At 39.8% G+C, this 17,856-nt stretch overlaps 1 pseudogene; it reads right to left on the bottom strand.

The window, feature by feature from the left end:
- Window positions 1-5,760: 5,760 nt before the first annotated feature.
- On the bottom strand, window positions 5,761-10,437 carry LOC123115618 (serine protease HTRA3-like; annotated as a pseudogene).
- Window positions 10,438-17,856: the final 7,419 nt, after the last annotated feature.

Genomic DNA, 17,856 nt, shown 5'->3' with positions numbered 1-17,856 from the left:
GCAATCCGGATACATATTTATATTGAATGGTGGAGCTGTCAGTTGGTGCAGTTCTAAGCAGAGCATTGTGGCAGGATCTACGTGTGAAGCAGAGTACATAGCTGCTTCGGAAGCAGCAAATGAAGGAGTCTGGATGAAGGAGTTCATATCCGATCTAGGTGTTATACCTAGTGCATCGGGTGCAATGGAAATCTTTTGTGACAATACTGGTGCAATCGCCTTGGCAAAGAAATCCAGATTTCACAAGAGAACCTATCACACCAAGAGACGCTTCAATTCCATCCGGCATCAAGTCGCGGAGGGAGACATAAAGATTTGCAAGATACATATGGATCTGAATGTTGCAGACCCGTTGACTAAGCCTCTTCCACTAGCAAAACATGATCAGCACCAAGACACCATGGGTGTTAGAATCATTACTGTGTAATCTAGATTGTTGACTCTAGTGCAAGTGGGAGACTAGAGGAAATATTCCCTAGAGGCAATAATAAAGTTGTTATTTATATTTCCTTATATCATGATAAATGTTTATTATTCATGCTAGAATTGTATTAACCGGAAACTTGGTACATGTGTGAATACATAGACAAAACATAGTGTCCCTAGTATGCCTCTACTTGACTAGCTCATTAATCAAAGATGGTTATGTTTCCTAACCATAGACATGTGTTGTCATTTGATAAACGAGATCACATCATTAGGAGAATGATGTGATGGACAAGACCCATTCATTAGCTTAGCATTATGATCGTTACAGTTTCATTGCTACTGCTTTCTTCATGACTTATACATGTTCCTCAGACTATGAGATTATGAAACTCCCGAATACCGGAGGAACACCTTGTGTGCTATCAAATGTCACAACGTAACTGGGTGATTATAAAGATGCTCTATAGGTGTCTCTGAAGGTGTTTGTTGGGTTGGCATAGATCGAGATTAGGATTTGTCACTCCGTGTATCGGAGAGGTATCTCTGGACCCTCTCGGTAATGCTCATCACTATAAGCCTTGCAATCAATGTGACTAATGAGTTAGTTATGGCATGAAGCATTACGGAACAATTAAAGAGACTTGCCGGTAACGAGATTGAACTAGGTATGATGATACCGACGATCGAATCTTGGGCAAGTAACATACCGATGACAAAGGCAACAACGTATGTTGTTATGCGGTTTGACCGATAAAGATCTTTGTAGAATATGTAGGATCCAATATGAGCATCCAGGTTCCTCTATTGGTTGTTGATTGGAGTTGTGTCTCGATCATGTCTACATAGTTCTCGAACCCATAGGGTCCGCACGCTTAACGTTCAATGACGATTTGTATTACGAGTTATGTGTTTTTGATGACCGAAGTTTGTTTGGAGTCCCAGATGAGATCACGCACATGACGAGGAGTATCGAAATGGTCGAGACATAAAGATTGATATATTGGAAGGCTATATTCGGATATCGAAATGGTTCCAGAGAAGTTCAGGTATTTTCTAGAGTACCGAGAGGTTACTGGAACCCCCCGGGGGAGTTGATGGGTCTTAGAGGGCCTTAGTGGGAAGGAGAGGCAGCGGCAAGGAGGTGGCGCCCCCCCCCCCCCCAAGCCCAGTCCGAATTGGACAAGGGGTTGGGGCGCGGGGCCCCTCTCCCTTCCTTCCCCCTTCTCCTTGAGGTGGAATCCTACTAGGACTTGGAGTCCTAAAAGGACTCCCCTCTCCCGGCGCGCCTAGCAAGGGTCGATCGGCCTTCCCCTTCCCTTCTTTATATACGGGGGCAGGGGGGCACCCTAGAACACACCAAGTCTTGCCTTAGCCGTGTGCGGTGCCCCCCTCCACAGTTACACACCTCGATCCTATCGCCATAGTGCTTAGGCAAAGCCTTGCGCCGGTAACATCATCATCACCATCGCCACGTTGTCGTGCTGACGGGAACTCACCCTCGTCCTCAACTGGATCAAGAGCACGAGGGACGTCATTGAGCTGAACGTGTGCTGAACGCGGAGGTGTCGTACGTTTGGTACTTGGATCGGTTGGATCGCGAAGACGTTCGACTACATCAACTGCGTTACTAAACGCTTCCGTTTTCGGTCTATGAAGGGTACGTGGATACACTCTCCCATCTCGTTGTTATGCATCTCCTAGATAGATATTGTGTGATCGTAGGAAAATTTTGAAATACTACGTTCCTCAACAGTAATCATGTGTGTTGGATATCGTTTAGTGTTTTGAATATCGTTTAGTGTTTGAACAATTGATGGTGGCACTAATGACTCTCTGATGAAAATAGTATGGCACTAGGGTTAGCTTTGAGCCCTTATCTTTTTACTTTGGTGATGGATGAGGTCACAAGAGATATACAAGGAGATATTCCATTGTGTATGCTCTTTGCGGATGATAGGATGCTAGTGGATGATAGTTGGACGAGGTTAATAGGAAGTTAGAGCTATGGGGACAAACCCTGGAATTGAAAGGTTTCAGACTTAGTAGAATTAAAACCGAGTACATGAGGTGTGGTTTGAGTACTACTAGGCACGAGGAGGAAGAGTTAGTCTTGATGGGCAGATGGTGCTTCGGAAGGACACCTTTAGGTATTTGGGGTCAATGTTGTAGAAGGATTGGGGGTATCTATGAGGATGTGAACCATTTAATCAAAGTCGGATGGACGAAGTGGCGCCAAGCTTCTGGCATTCTCTCTGACATGTAAGCTAAAAGCCAGGTTCTATAGGATGGCGATTCGACCCGCAATGTTGTATGGCGCTAAGTGTTAGCCCACTAAAAGGCAACATGTTCAACATTTGGGTATGAAGGACATGTTCAACAATTATTGTTATGGAGCCCGTCACTATCGGACACCTAATGGCAAAAAGAACACCAATTGGACAGATTTTTACATACATATAGTTCTGCCAACACCATCCACAACATATACACACTTTTAAGCAACATACAACAAAAACACTATCTGAAGCACCAACATTGGTACTAGGGGAAGACATTGTGGGACTAGTTTGTAGATGATTGGTTGCGAGATTGATAGAAACCTAAACCCCAATTTATGAATTATTGCACAAGGGGCTGATTTGATCCTAAAGTTAATGCTATGGTAGATTTATCTTAATTATTTCTCTTGTATTTGCAAATACTTACATGGAGAATACAATCATAACTAGTTATTTGTCCAAATAAGGGTAGTACCTTAGCGCATGTCTACCCGCACAACACTTATGAAAACAACAAAAGGTAACTCAATGTAATTTGGTGAAGGTGACTTGGCGAAATTTCTGTGTGTCCTCAAGAGCGTTTTGATCACTATAAGAAACACAACCACTTGTCCTTACCATATGTAAGGATTGGGCCACTAGCTGCTCTTTATTTTTACCATCTTATGAATTATCTTGCTATCAAACATCCTATCAAATTACTTTTATAGCTTTTGTAGTGAAATCTTGCTAAAAAGTTCTTGTTGATTCCTTTTTCTCCTCTTTGGGTTTAACGCTCTTACTTATCAAAGAGGTTGTGATAGATACCCTATATTTGTGAGTCATCAGCCGTCCAATGAACGGTCATTAACCGGTCACTGCTGTTAACTATAGCAGGTCGGTGTTGTGTTTCCTGATACACACAAAATTGACAGCACACATGGTTATTGTTATGAAGCCCATCACTATCGGAGACCTAATGGCAAAAAGAACACCAATTGACAGAGTTTTACATATATAGTTCTGTCAACACCATCCACAACATATACACACTTTTAAACAACATACAACAGAAACACTATTTGAAGCATGAAACGAAAGTTTCACTAGGCTATGAACAAAACTTCAAATCAGCAACATACAACAGAAACACTATTTGAAGCATGACAAACAAAAGTTTCACTAGGCTAAGAACAAAACTTCAAATCAACTAAGTAACTATGCTCGCTCAAAATGGAGTGCTCTCCTTCACTCGGTTGCGTGGAGCCATCTCCTTGCTTGATGAATTTACCAACTGTTTGTTTATTTTCTTCCTTTTTCGCAGTTTCATTCATGAACATTTAATAAATATCTTGAGGATTTATTGAAAGTAAAGAAAAAAATTACAAATATATTGAAAGTTCATGCACATTTTTCAAGTCTATGAATATTTTCTAATTTGTGAAGCTTTTTCTAATTCACGAACATTGTTTGAGATCCACTCATATTTTGTAAGCTCACGAATATTTTTTTAACAATTATGGTTTTGTTAATGTGCAACATTTTTTAAATCTATGAACATTTTTTGATTTGACAAACTTTTTCAAATAAATAAACGATAGCCATTTTTACTGAGCTAGCACAGGAGTGAAGGGAAAAAACTAAGCCAATGAGGGAGCACGAAGCCGAGTTGAGTGAGCGAGAGCTTCATCGGACCGCATAACAATCTCATCCTTTCAACATGGAATAGGAGCTCCCAAGGGACATCGACGGACACTGACACTGAAACTTGAAGGAAATAACATGCTAGAGAAAAAAATTAAGTTATTCCCACATGCGTCAAATAAGAGGGTGCCACACAGGAGCATCGAGACTAGGCGGGCCCATTGACGCTCGATACCGACTCGGACAACATATTGTAGGGAATGTTTTTCTATTTTCATTATAGTTCCCAACTTTTGGGGTTTGTACTTAGTTTTTCATTCAGTTTTTTAGAAACACATCAAAAAAATTGAAACTAACATTTTTTGAATCTGAATATTTTGTTAGACCATTATTTGGTAACATGAACATTTTATGGAAGAAAACGAGAATGGTTTTTAAAACTTGTGTGAATTTCTTTTGGCACATGCTGCGCTTGTACGTAAAACACACATGGGCCCGCCCTACATATCTGGGTCTGGGCCTCATTTTCTTTGACGCCAAAGGGCGGCAGTGCCTCGTCTTCTCGCCTGTATCGATCGATCTCAACGCAGGCCGGCCGCCGGAGTGGGAATTCCATTTGCCGCTCGTTGCGTCGAATTGTCAACGTAACGCACAGAGCTCGCGATCGAGCGGCGACCTGGGCCGGCCCATTAATGTGTTGGAGCGTTTTCCGGTTTTTGGAACCTTCTAGAGTTATATTGGAGCTGCGATATAGCCATGGTAGAGGAAGAGGAGGAGAGCAGCCACGAGGACCTCTACATGGGCTGAGCACACTCGAGCCCAATTGTGCCGCTTTGGACCGGGCTGAGACTGGCTTGGCTCAATGGCCCAAACCAGCCCAAAACCACCTCGTTCGATCCGTCCAGCGCCAGCATTTCCTCCAGCAAGAGCATGCACTTTGTTAAGTATTCCATCTGTTAAACAGTTAACCAATTTTTGTGAATGTCTCAAAAACAAAACCTATTTTGTGGCATTTATTCGATTACACAAACCCATGAACTTTGCCATTTCTCAGACATATCTGTTCACACACCAATCAGGCTAAGACAGGACAGAACCTCGGCAATATATAAACTACAAATAAGGACAGGCTCTCTCCCTCTGAGGGGTCTCAATAATGTATATATAAACCTCTCGGCAGTCATTATGGCAGAACGGAGAATCTCACAATGGGTTACTACTTTGGCACTATATACTTCCTCCGTTCCTAAATACTCCCTCCGTCTCAAAATTCTTGTCTTAGATTTATCTAGATACGGATGTATCTAACACTAAAATATAAATAGATACATTCGTATGTAGACAAATCTAAGACAAGAATTTTGGGACGGAGGGAGTATAAGTTTTTGTAGAGATTTTACTATGAACTACATACGGATGTATATAGATGCATTTTAAGTATGGATTCATTCATTTTGTTTCGTATGTAGTCCACCTAGTGGAATCTCTACAAAGACTTACATTTAGGAACAGAGGGAGTACATTACAAATAAAGATGTTACTCCTAATATAGCTAGAGACTAGAGTACATATATGTGGTCATAGCTAAGTATCTATCACAGTACGCCCACGGCCCACCACAGAAACAACATCCAGTAGCCTGGCATCCCTCTTCTGTCAGCCACTTCCAGAGTCTGTACGACATGTAACAAATCATAACACAACGTGAGTGTCTTTTGCATGCAAGCAATATCTAATAATCCACATTCTTTGCAAAATGTCAAACAACTCAAAGTTCGACAAACCTACCAAGCACAAACATACATCTCTTGTTGCAAAAAAAATCCAAAAACTTTCAAGTCTACAGATGGAAGATGGATGCTTTGCTAAAAGAAACATGGATGAAGTCTGTTTTCTACACAATTTACTTGCTGCACACCACCTATTAACCAACACGGTAAACTCCGAAAATATCAGCATACTTTATGGTGTTGTATGATTATTTTAAACATATAATCATGTAATTATTATAAGAGTGTATTGCACAATGCATATAACTATATAAGCTTACATACTTAACATTAGCATTATGTCTGGATAATTATTATCTACAAAAAAATGGAATATACATACTTGAGAAATGAACTAATAATCTGGATAATAATTTGTAGAAGGGCCTAGTTAAAAGAGGAGACGTGTACCTAGCTTGTAATAACTTCTCCAAGTTTTGATAATTTTGCACTCAACTCTACGGTGCTTCGTTCTTCTTTAAGTGTGTGAAACACCCCAACCTATGGAGTTAGTGAAACAAATCTCTTAGTGCTAGCATCTTGCTAGTAATACTGCGGTACAAAGGAATGGATGGTGGTGGTCAAGCAAACCGCCGTTATAATATAGAAATAAACTTACAGAAATATGAACTTCAGCAAGGCCCTTGCATGTGCTCATCAGCATATTCTCCAACTGATAATTACAGAGAAAAAACATTGCAGTCAAGGCCGTGAAGCTACCAACTATCACACAAATGTAATTTATTTTCAACTCATTAACCTAACAAAATCCTAATACACCCACCTCAATTGTGGTAGAAACAGGTTTTCCATTGATAGATTCAATAACATCACCTTTTTGGATTCCGAGTATCTCAGCATTAGATCCTTTCGACACCTAGGGTTCAATTGCCAAATAGTTATACCATATACACATGGGAAAAAGAGCACCTTCAGGAAGCCATTACATACCTCTTGAACAATAAGACCATGATCAATGTTATACATACGCCATAACATATCAACATGAGCAGGCTCTAGAAGCTTGATGGCCTCAAACGTCATCCCAAGATGGGGCCGAGCGATGTACCTGCGCCAAATCAGACACCATTTAACATATTTCGAGCCAGGTATACAGGAGTAAGTAACCCTTCCACAATAAGCAGTCTTTTGTGGAATTCAGCTTCTATCTAACATGTTAAAAAAAACGGTAACCAACTATTTTGATTCAAATAGAGCTCAAAAAGACCCAAAGGGGAGGAATCATTCATTGGATAATTCATAGTGGTTGAAAAATGCACAAAGACTGTTTTTCATGATATTACATAAATGCAAAACATCATATTTCAATATGACCGAGGACAACTGAGTACCACAAAAAAACATTTGAAAATCTCCTAGGTTTCAGGAAAAATTGTCAATTAAGATAAAACCTAAAACATAGTTTTCCATTTAATTTCACTCTACAATTTGGCTAAACATGCGAAGCAGAATTATAAAGTCTTATCAGTTCCTTCTTATAAATAGTTATCATCATGAACCATTTTGTACTCTCGGCGTGGTTCTACTTGTTTATTTCTAGTTCTTGATTTGCTTGTAAATAATTATTATTGCTAAATAATTTATTGCAGCCACTTGTTCAAACATACGACTATGTATATATACATAAAACACAGCACTAATCACATTTGCTTTGAGAATCTTAATGTAACTTATGGTCATTAAATTGCACCGTTAAAAATATCGGTGAGTTAATCTCCGCATATCGGACAGTTAATCGTCTCTCGACCACCTGCTGATATGAAAACCACCTATTCCCGCAATTAACTGGGTGGATCGATTTACCTGTCTGATAAGCCGATTAATTGGCTGTCAGACCGAATTGTCGGCTGGGCCGATTAACTGCCTGGGCAATTTTGGCCCAAATTTAGCCCGTTCCCTCCCTTTCCCCAAAGCCTACCGCGCATTAGGTTAGACCATTCCCTCCCTTCTCCCGCACGTGGAGTAGCAGCCACAGCCCGTGCTCTGAGCTGCCGCTGACGTAGCAAGTTAAACTCCTCTCCTCTGTGATGTAATACTGCTGTTGCTGCTCTCCTATGTAGTATCTAGTATATACTCCCTCAATATAAGTCTTTGGAGAGATTTCACTATAGACCACATACGGAGTAAAATGAAAGAATCTATACTCTAAAATGCATCTATATACATCCGTATGTGGTCCATAGTGAAATCTCTACAAAGACTTATATTTAGGAACGGAGGGAGTACTATATACTGATGTGGTGCATTTGACAATTGTAGCAATCTATGGCTTCTTCTGCTGCAGCAAGTGCCCCAACATGGAAAAGAAATTCAGATGCAGCCTAGGATATACCCTAGTCAACCTACCAATAAATTCAGTTAATAGGCTGATAAGCCATTTAATCCCTACTCAGCACCCAACAGATATGCTACCAATTACCGAACAATGTTAAATTGCATAAAAGTGGGCAAATAGATACTACAAAAAATAGTTCGACTTCTAACAATAAGAAGAAAAAATAGGAGGAACACATTAGCTTAGCATCATCAAATAATCATATAGATGCTATCACAGAGCTGAGAGGAAAAACGAACCGATGTTTCTTCCATGAATCCAAACAATTGAGCAAAATGGAAGACGGTATAAAAGACCCAAATCTCTTAGGGAGGTTGACCATTCCGACAACTTTCTCCTTCAAGTCAATGACTAGTCCCCCATTGTCATACTGCAACAATTCATATTGACAAAACATGAGAATTTACAGTAATAAGAAAAATGTTATAAAACAAATGACATAGAAAAACTCAATGTTGTAACAAATGCATATAGTACTACCTCATGATAAGATATATTACCGCATTATCATCACCATGGCCATCTGGAGAACGGAAGTGCACATTGTGGTACCGCCGGTACATGTTTGGATTCCGATATTCTGCCCTAGCATATGTTATCCTTAGATTTAAGGAATTGTCTCTTCCGAGCCGAAAAATGTCTTCAGCAAATTTTACATCCTTTTCACAAAAAGTTGGTAACTTGATTGGTTGATCCACTTCGACATTCAAGAAAGCAATATCGTAATGGGGCTGATAGTAGACCAGCGTGCCCTTTGCACTGGTGCCATTTAGCAAATGAACAGTGACCTAAAAAAGTTGCGGAACAGATTGTATTAGAATTTTGAACAATGCCTAGTAAGCAAATCGCATATGATGTTTCCCTTTTGCTATCGGAAAAGGCCAATAGCCAGCACAAAAAACATGTGCTCTGTCCTTTGCAAATGAACAGTGAACTGAAAAAAAGTTGTGGAATAGATTATATAAGATTTTTGAACAATGCTTAGTAAGCAAACGCATGTGCCGTTTTCATTTTGTTACTAGGAAAGGCCAGCACACAAAAAAAAAAAACAAGCGAATTGTAACTAGTTAGATTTACACCGGAGATTTATTTTGGGGTGGGAGCGGCTGGAAAAGAATCATACAAGGGTAGAAATTTTCAGAAGAAACACTACATATGACTCACATCAGCATGAGGGGCATACTCTTCGCCGCCTGACCAGACACTGAAAGGAGCATCCTTTGTGCGAATCAGCCACGCAGTTGTCAAAACAAGGCCGGTTTTCTTCTCCTTGTCCCAATCGACCCAGAAGCCGGAGCAGCGTCTCAGCGGTTCACCGTCTGTGTGATTCAAGCACGGTACACACATTAAGTTGATTTATCAATCAAATCCAAAACAGAGGGTGCAAGCCAGGCTGATTCAAAACAGAGAGGCTGCAAAGCAGAGCTGCATATATATATACACATACTACATACCAAGAGAGGATGAAACCCCTAGAAGGAATTTGGCAGCAGAGAGCACCGCCTTGCTTCCAGATCACTGACGGAGAAGAGCTCGGCAGTGTGAAACCGGGTCGGGGGTTTGAAGTAATCGAGCGTAGGGATTTTCACAGGCGGGGGAGCTATATATCGAACGAGAGTTAATAATTAATTAATTAAACAGTTGCGTTGCTAGTAAACTGAAATTGATGAAATAATCGATGAGACGGACCTGATTCTTCCTCGCGTTTCATCTTGGCCAAGTCGGCATCGCTGATAACCCACGCGTCTGGATCTCTCCGCACAATCACCTTCTTCTTCTTCTTCTCCGGCAAGGGACCGTCTAGGCTGGACCTCTTCACACCCGCCGCACTCATCTTCTTTCTTGGAACCCGATCGAGGAACCAACCGAACCTCCTCTAGCAATCGCGCCGCCGCCGCCGAACGACTGTGGTCTTGGTGGCGGATCCTCCAATCGCGCCGCCGCCTCCGCCGCAGGCTGTGACGGGGATAACCAGTGGGAATTTATTCGCGGAGTTTTTTTTTAAATCCGCGGAGGAGTTCAGGGGGTGCTCCTATTTCGCAACCTGCGCGATGGAGAACGCAAAAACGCGCACCCCCGCGAATGCTTTTGGGGCTCTTTCGTTATTTTTTTTGCTTCATTAAAAACTGTTCAGCATTTCAAACAAAAATCGAATTTCAAAATTCTTCCCAAATTTTCAAAGTTTTCTCGAATTAAAAAAATGTTTGCGAATTTGTAAAAGTGTTTGTGATTTTTTTAAAAAAAATGTTTGTGGATTTAAAAAATGTTCATGATTTCAAAAGAATGTGCGTGAACTTCTAAAAAAGGTTAATGGATCGCCAATTTTTTTAAAAAATATTTAAAGATTTGAACAATGTTCAAGATTTCAAAAAATGTTCATGTTATAAAAAATCACAAATTCAAAAAATGTTTGTGGATTCAAAAGATGCTCGTAAAAATGAAAAAGAAAAATAAAAAAGGAAAACAAAAATAAAAAAAGTATGAGAAAAACTGGTCTAGTAAGGTTCCCAAAACCGAAAGAGGGACCTACGCTACTTGGGTTTGCCCAATATCACTTTGTTCGATTGAAATAGTTTGTTCTAAAGATATGCTTTGAGTGGCAACAATCATGGAAGACTATAAAATGGTTGAGTATATGAAGTTTGTGAAATGTAATGAATTGCAATTGCATTGATGACTAAAACATAGTTTGTTAGTTTTGAGGAAAGTTTATTGTTTATACTTCAGCTTGTGAGTGAAGTGTTACTTGATCATGAGAAGTTTTACTATTGATACTTGCTTTTATAATAACGATCATGATGTTGCCATGTTCATATTTTGTTTTATCGACACCTCTCTCTATAAACCTGTGGCCATGATTATCGAGTTCGTTATTCGCTCTGGTACAAGCGGAGACTAAACTTGAGGGAGTTGATATGTCCATTTTGCATCATGTTTTTCTACTATTATTTATATTGTTTGAAAATTATGTTTCGCTTTTAGATGCAATTCTAATGTCTTTTGTCTCTTCAATTGCAAGTTTTGTCACAAGAGGGGTGATATGTCTCCAATGTATCTAATTTTCCAAACTCTTTTGCCCATGTTTTGGACTCTAACTTGCATGATTTGAATGGAACTGACCCGGACTGACGCTGTTTTCAGCAGAATTGCCATGGTGTTATTTTTGTGCAGAAATAAAAGTTCTCGGAATGATTTGAAACTTCACGGAGGCACTTTTTGGAATTAATAAAAAATACTGGCAAAAAAATTAACAAAAGGGGGCCCACACCTTGGCCACGAGGGTAGGGGACGCCCTAGGGCATGCCCCCTACCTCGTGGGCCCCCTGGAGCTCCACCGACCTCAACTCCAACTCCACATATTCACGTTCGGGGAGAAAAAAATCAAAGAGAAGGATTCATCGCGTTTTACGATACGAAGCCGCCGCCAAACCCTGTTCTTCCTCGGTAGGGCTGATCTGGAGTCCGTTCGGGGCTTCGGAGAGGGGAATCCATCGTCATCGTCATCATCAACCATCCTTCATCACCCATTTCATGATGATCACCGCCGTGCGTGAGTAATCTCATCGTAGGCTTGCTGGACGGTGATGGGTTGGATGAGATTTACCATGTAATCGAGTTAGTTTTGTTATGGTTTGATCCCTAGTATCCATTATGTTCTAAGATTGATGTTGTTATGACTTTGTCATGCTTAATGCTTGTCACTAGGGCCCGAGTGCCATGATTTCAGATCTAAACCTATTATTTTTGCATGAATATATGAGTGTTCTTGGTCCTATCTTGCAAGTTATATTCACCTACTATGTGTTATGATCCAGCAACCCCAAAATGACAATAATCGGGACCACTCCCGATGATGATCATAGTTTGAGGAATTCATGTATTCACTAAGCGCTAATGCTTTGGTCCGGTACTCTATTAAAAGGAGGCCTTGATATCCCTTAGTTTCCACTAGGACCCCGCTGCCACAGGAGGGTAGGACAAAGATGTCATGCAAGTTCTTTCCCATAAGCATGTATGACTATATTTGGAATACATGCCTACATTATATTGATGAACTGGAGCTAGTTCTGTGTCACCCTATGTTATAACTGTTGCATGATGAATGACATTCGACATAATTATCCATCATTGATCCATTTCCTACGAGCTCGTTTCATATTGATCTTTGCTAAGTTACTTCTCTGTTGCCACTGTTACGATTGCTACAAAACTGCTACTATTACTTCCATACTACTTTGCTACTAAATACTTTGCTGCAGATATTAAGTCCTTTGGGTGTGGTTGAACTGACAACTTAGCTGCTAATAGTTGAGAATATTCTTTGGCTCCCCTTGTGTCGAATCAATAAATTTGGGTTGAATACTCTACCCTCGAAAACGGTTGCGATCCCCTATACTTGTGGGTTATCAAGGGGGATTGTCGGTAGCTGGAATTTTGACCTAAAAATAGCTACAAAAGAGATAGCTATTCTTCGGGGCTCCAAATGACCTAAAGTTTTATGGAGATTTATTTTGAAATATATAAAAAATACTAGAAGAAAAAGTTACCGGAGGCACCTATGAGCCACTAGCTCAGGGGGCGCGCCCTATGAGCTTATGGGGACCACAATTGACCTCTGTGGCCCATATTCTCTTATATGAAGCCATTTTCCCTAGAAAAAAACAAGAGAAGACTTTCAGGACGAAGCGCCGCCGTCTCGAGGCAGAACCTGGCCAGGAGCACTTTTCCTCTCTGGCGGAGCGATTCCGCCAGGGATACTTCCCTCTGGGAGGGGGAAATTGAAGCCTTCGTCATCACCAATGCTTCTTTTATTGTGGGAGGATTCATCTCCATCAATATCTTCAGCAGCACCATCTCATCCCCAAACCCTAGTACATCTCTTGTATTAGATCTTTGTCTCAAACCTCATATTGGTAGTGTGGGTTGCTGCTACCTCTTGAGCTTGCGTTGGTTTTCCCTTGAAGAGGAAAGGTGATGCAACAAAGTAGCGTAAGTATTTCCCTCAGTTTTGAGAACCAAGGTATCAATCTAGTAGGAGACAACACACAAGTCGCCGAATACCTACACAACAATCAACAACTTGCACCCAACGTGATAAAGGGGTTGTCAATCCCTTCACGGTCACTTGCAAAAGTGAGATCTGATAGAGATAGATAAAAGGTAAAGTAAATATTTTTGGTATTTTTGGTTTGTAGATTAGAAACTAGTAAGATGTAAATGAGATTAAATAATATGAAAAGGAGATTCAATATAATGGAAAAGAGACCCGGGGCCATAGGTTTCACTAATGGCTTCTCTCAAGCTAGCAATTATTACAGTGGGTGAACAAATTACTGCCGAGCAATTGATAGAAAAGCGCATAGTTATGACGACATCTAAGGCAATGATCATGAACATAGGCATCACGTCTGTGTCAAGTAGACCGACTCCTGCCTGCATCTACTACTATTACTCCACACATCGACCCCTATCCAGCATGTATCTAGAGTATTAAGTTCAGAAAGAACGGAGTAGCGCATTAAGTAAGATGACATGATGTAGAGGAATTAAATCAAGCAATATGATGAAAACCCCATCTTTTTATCCTCGATGACAACAATACAATACGATCCTTGCTGCCCCTACTGTCATTGGGAAAGGACACCACAAGATTGAACCCAAAGCTAAGCACTTCTCCCATTATAAGAAAGATCAATCTAGTAGGCCAAACTAAAACGATAATTCGAAGAGACTTGCAAAGATATCAAATCATGCATATAAGAATTCAGAGAAGAAACAAATATTATTCATAGATAATCTGGTCATAAATCCAGAATTCATCGGATCTCGGCAAACACACCACAAAATAATATTACATTGAATAGATCTCCAAGAACATCGAGGAGAACATGGTATTTAGAACCAAAGAGAGAGAAGAAGTCATCTAGCTAATAACTATGGACCCGAAGGTCTGTGGTAAACTACTCACGCTTCATCGGAGAGGTAATGGTGTTGCTGTAGAAGCCCTCCATGATCGAATCCCCCTCCCGCAGGACGCCGGAAAAGGTCCCTAGATGGGATCTCACAGGTACAGAAGGTTGCGGTGGTGGAAAAGTGGTTTCGTGGCTCTCCTGGGTGCTTTCAGGGTATAAGAGTATATATAGGTGAAGGACTAGGTCAGGGGAGCTACGAGGGGCCCATGAGGATGGGGGTGCGTCCTACCCCCCCTGGGCGCGCCCTCCTGCCTCGTGGGCGCCTCGTTGCCTCTCCGACTTCATCCAAGTATTTTGGTTTTCTTTCGGTCCAAGAAAGATCATCGCGAAGGTTTCATTTCGTTTGGACTTCGTTTGGTATTCCTTTTCTGCGAAACTCTATAATAGGAATAAAAACAGAAACTGGCACTCAGCCCTCAGTTAATAGGTTAGTCCCAAAAATAATATAAAATAGCATATAAATGCCTATTAAACATCCAAAACAGATAATATAATAGCATGGAACAATCAAAAATTATAGATACGTTGGAGACGTATCAAGCAATACCAAGCTTAATTCATGCTCGTGAAGCGTGTCATAATAAACAGAACAGTGGAAAGTTGCATGACAATATATCTCGGAATGGCTATGGAAATGCCATAATAGGTAGGTATGGTGGATATTTTGAGGAAGGTAAATGGTGGATGTATGGTACCGGCGAAAGTTGCACGACACAAGAGAGGCTAGCAACGGTGGAAGGGTGAGAGTGCGTATAATCCATGGACTCAACATTAGTCATAAAGAACTCACATACTTATTGCAAAAATCTACAAGTCATCAAAACCAAGCACTACGTGCATGCTCCTAGGGGAAGGGTTGGTAGGAGTTAACCATCGCGCGATCCCGACGTCCACACATAAGGAGGACAATCAAAGAGATACCTCATGCTTCAAATTTGTTACACAATGGTTACCATACATGCATGCTACGGGAATCACAAACCTCAACACAAGTATTTTTCTCAAATTCACAATTACTCCACTAGCATGACTCTAATATCACCATCTTCATATCTCAAAACAATCATAAGGAATCAAAATTCTCATAGTATTCAATGCACATTTTATGAAAGTTTTTATTATATCCATCTTGGATGCCCATCATATTAGGACTAGTTTTATAACCTAAGCAAATTACCATGCTGTTCTAAAAGACTCTCAAAATAATATAAGTGATGCATGAGAGTTCAACAATTTCTATAAAATAAAGCCACCCGCCGTGCTCTAAAAAGATATAAGTGAAGCACTATAGCAATATTGCCTAGCTCAAAAGATATAAGTGAAACACATAGAGTATTTTAATAAATCACGATTCATGCGTGTCTCCCCGAAAAGGTGTGTACAACAAGGATTATTGTGGTAAACTAAAAACCAAAGACTCAAATCATACAAGACGCTCCAAGCAAAACACATATCATGTGGTGAATAAAAATATAGCCTCAAGTGAAGTTACCGATAGACGAAGACGAAAGAGGGGATGCCTTCCGGGGCATCCCCAAGCTTAGGCTTTTGTTTGCCCTTGAATATTACCTTGGGGTACCTTGTGCATCCCCAAGCTTATGATCTTGCCACTCCTTATTCCTTACCCAAAACTTGAAAACTTCAGAACACAAAACTCGACCGAAAATCTCACGAGCTCCATTAGTATAAGAAAATAAATCACCACTTTAAGGTACTGTTGCAAACTCATTCTTTATTTATATTGGTGTAATATCTACTGTATTACAACTTCTCCATGGTTCATACCCACGATAATACCCATAGATTCATCAAAATAAGCAAACAACACGCGAAAAACAGAATCTGTCAAAAACAGAACAATCTGCAGTAATCTGTAACTCTCGAATACTTCTGTAACTCCAAAAATTCTGAAATACATTGTTGGACGTGAGGAATTTGTCTATTAATCTTCTGCAAAAAGAATCAAGTCAAAATCACTCTTCTGTTAAAAATGACAAATAATCTTGTGAGGGCGAAAGTTTCTCTTTTTCAGCAAGATCAAATCAACTTTCACCCAAGTCTTCCCAAAGGTTCTACTTGGCACAAACACTAATTAAAACATGAAACCACAGCTAACCAGAGGCTATATGAATTATTTATTATTAAACAGGAGGAAAAAGCAAAGAACAAAAATAAAATTGGGTTGCCTCCCAACAAGCGCTATCGTTTAATGCCCCTAGCTAGGCATAAAAACGCGAATAGATTTAGGTATTGCCATCTTTGGTATGCAATCCATAAGTGGCTCTCATAATAGATTCATAAGGCAATTTAATTTTCTTGCTAAGAAAGTGTTCCATGCCTTTCCTTAACGGAAATTGGAATCTAATGTTTCCTTCTTTCATATTAATAATTGCACCAATCGTTCTAAGGAAAGGTCTACCAAGAATAATAGGACATGTAGGATTGCAATCTATATCAAGAACAATGAAATCTACGGGCACATAATTCATATTTGTAACAATAAGAACATCATTAATCCTTCCCATAGGTTTCTTAATAGTGGAATCCGCAAGATGAAAATTTAATGAACAATCATCAAATTCATGGAAACATAACACATCACACAAAGTTTTTGGAATCGTGGAAACACTAGCACCCAAATCACACAAAGCATAACATTCATAATGTTTAATATTAATCTTAATAGTAGATTCTCACTCATCATAAAGTTTTTAGGGATAGAAAATTCTAGTTCAAGCTTTTCTTCAGAAGATTGCATCATAGCATCAACGATATGTTTAGTAAAAGCTTTGTTTTGATTATAAGCATGAGGAGAATTTAACATAGATTGCAACAAGGAAATACAATCTATTAAAGAAAAATTATCATAATTAAATTCCTTGAAATCCAAAACTGTGGGTTCATTGCTACTTAAAGTCTTGACCTCTCCAATCCCACTTTTATCAATTTTTGCATCTAGATCTAAAAACTTTGAATCATTGGGACGCCTTTTAACTAAAGTTGACTTATCTCCAGGCCCATCTTTATCAAGATTCATATTGGAAAACAAAGATTCAATAGGAGTCACATCAATCACTTTTAGATCTTCATCATTATTATTTAGGACCTCAGGTTTGGCGGCCATCTTATTAACTAAGGTGGCTTGTTTATCAAAAATTTGGCCCACTAAATTTTCAAGATGAGCAAACTGAGATTTTAAACCAAATTCCTTAGACATATCATCGAGCTTTTTATTCATGTACAACATAAAACTTTTTTGTTCTTTAAGCTCGTTTCTAAAGAAATTATTATGCTCAAATTGCACAAACATAAAGCTTCTAACATTATTTTCAATTTCTTCCAACCTCCTAAGGTGAGGATCAACGCTCTTTGGCTGCATCATCAAAGTAAGCATGCACACCAAAGCACAAGCACACAAGAAGCAAGCG

This window comes from Triticum aestivum, chromosome 5B (genome assembly GCF_018294505.1).
Source record: "Triticum aestivum cultivar Chinese Spring chromosome 5B, IWGSC CS RefSeq v2.1, whole genome shotgun sequence".
Classification (NCBI taxonomy): domain Eukaryota; kingdom Viridiplantae; phylum Streptophyta; class Magnoliopsida; order Poales; family Poaceae; genus Triticum; species Triticum aestivum.
The sequence above is the reverse complement of the archived record's forward strand: the minus strand, read 5'-3'. Positions and strand labels throughout refer to the sequence as shown.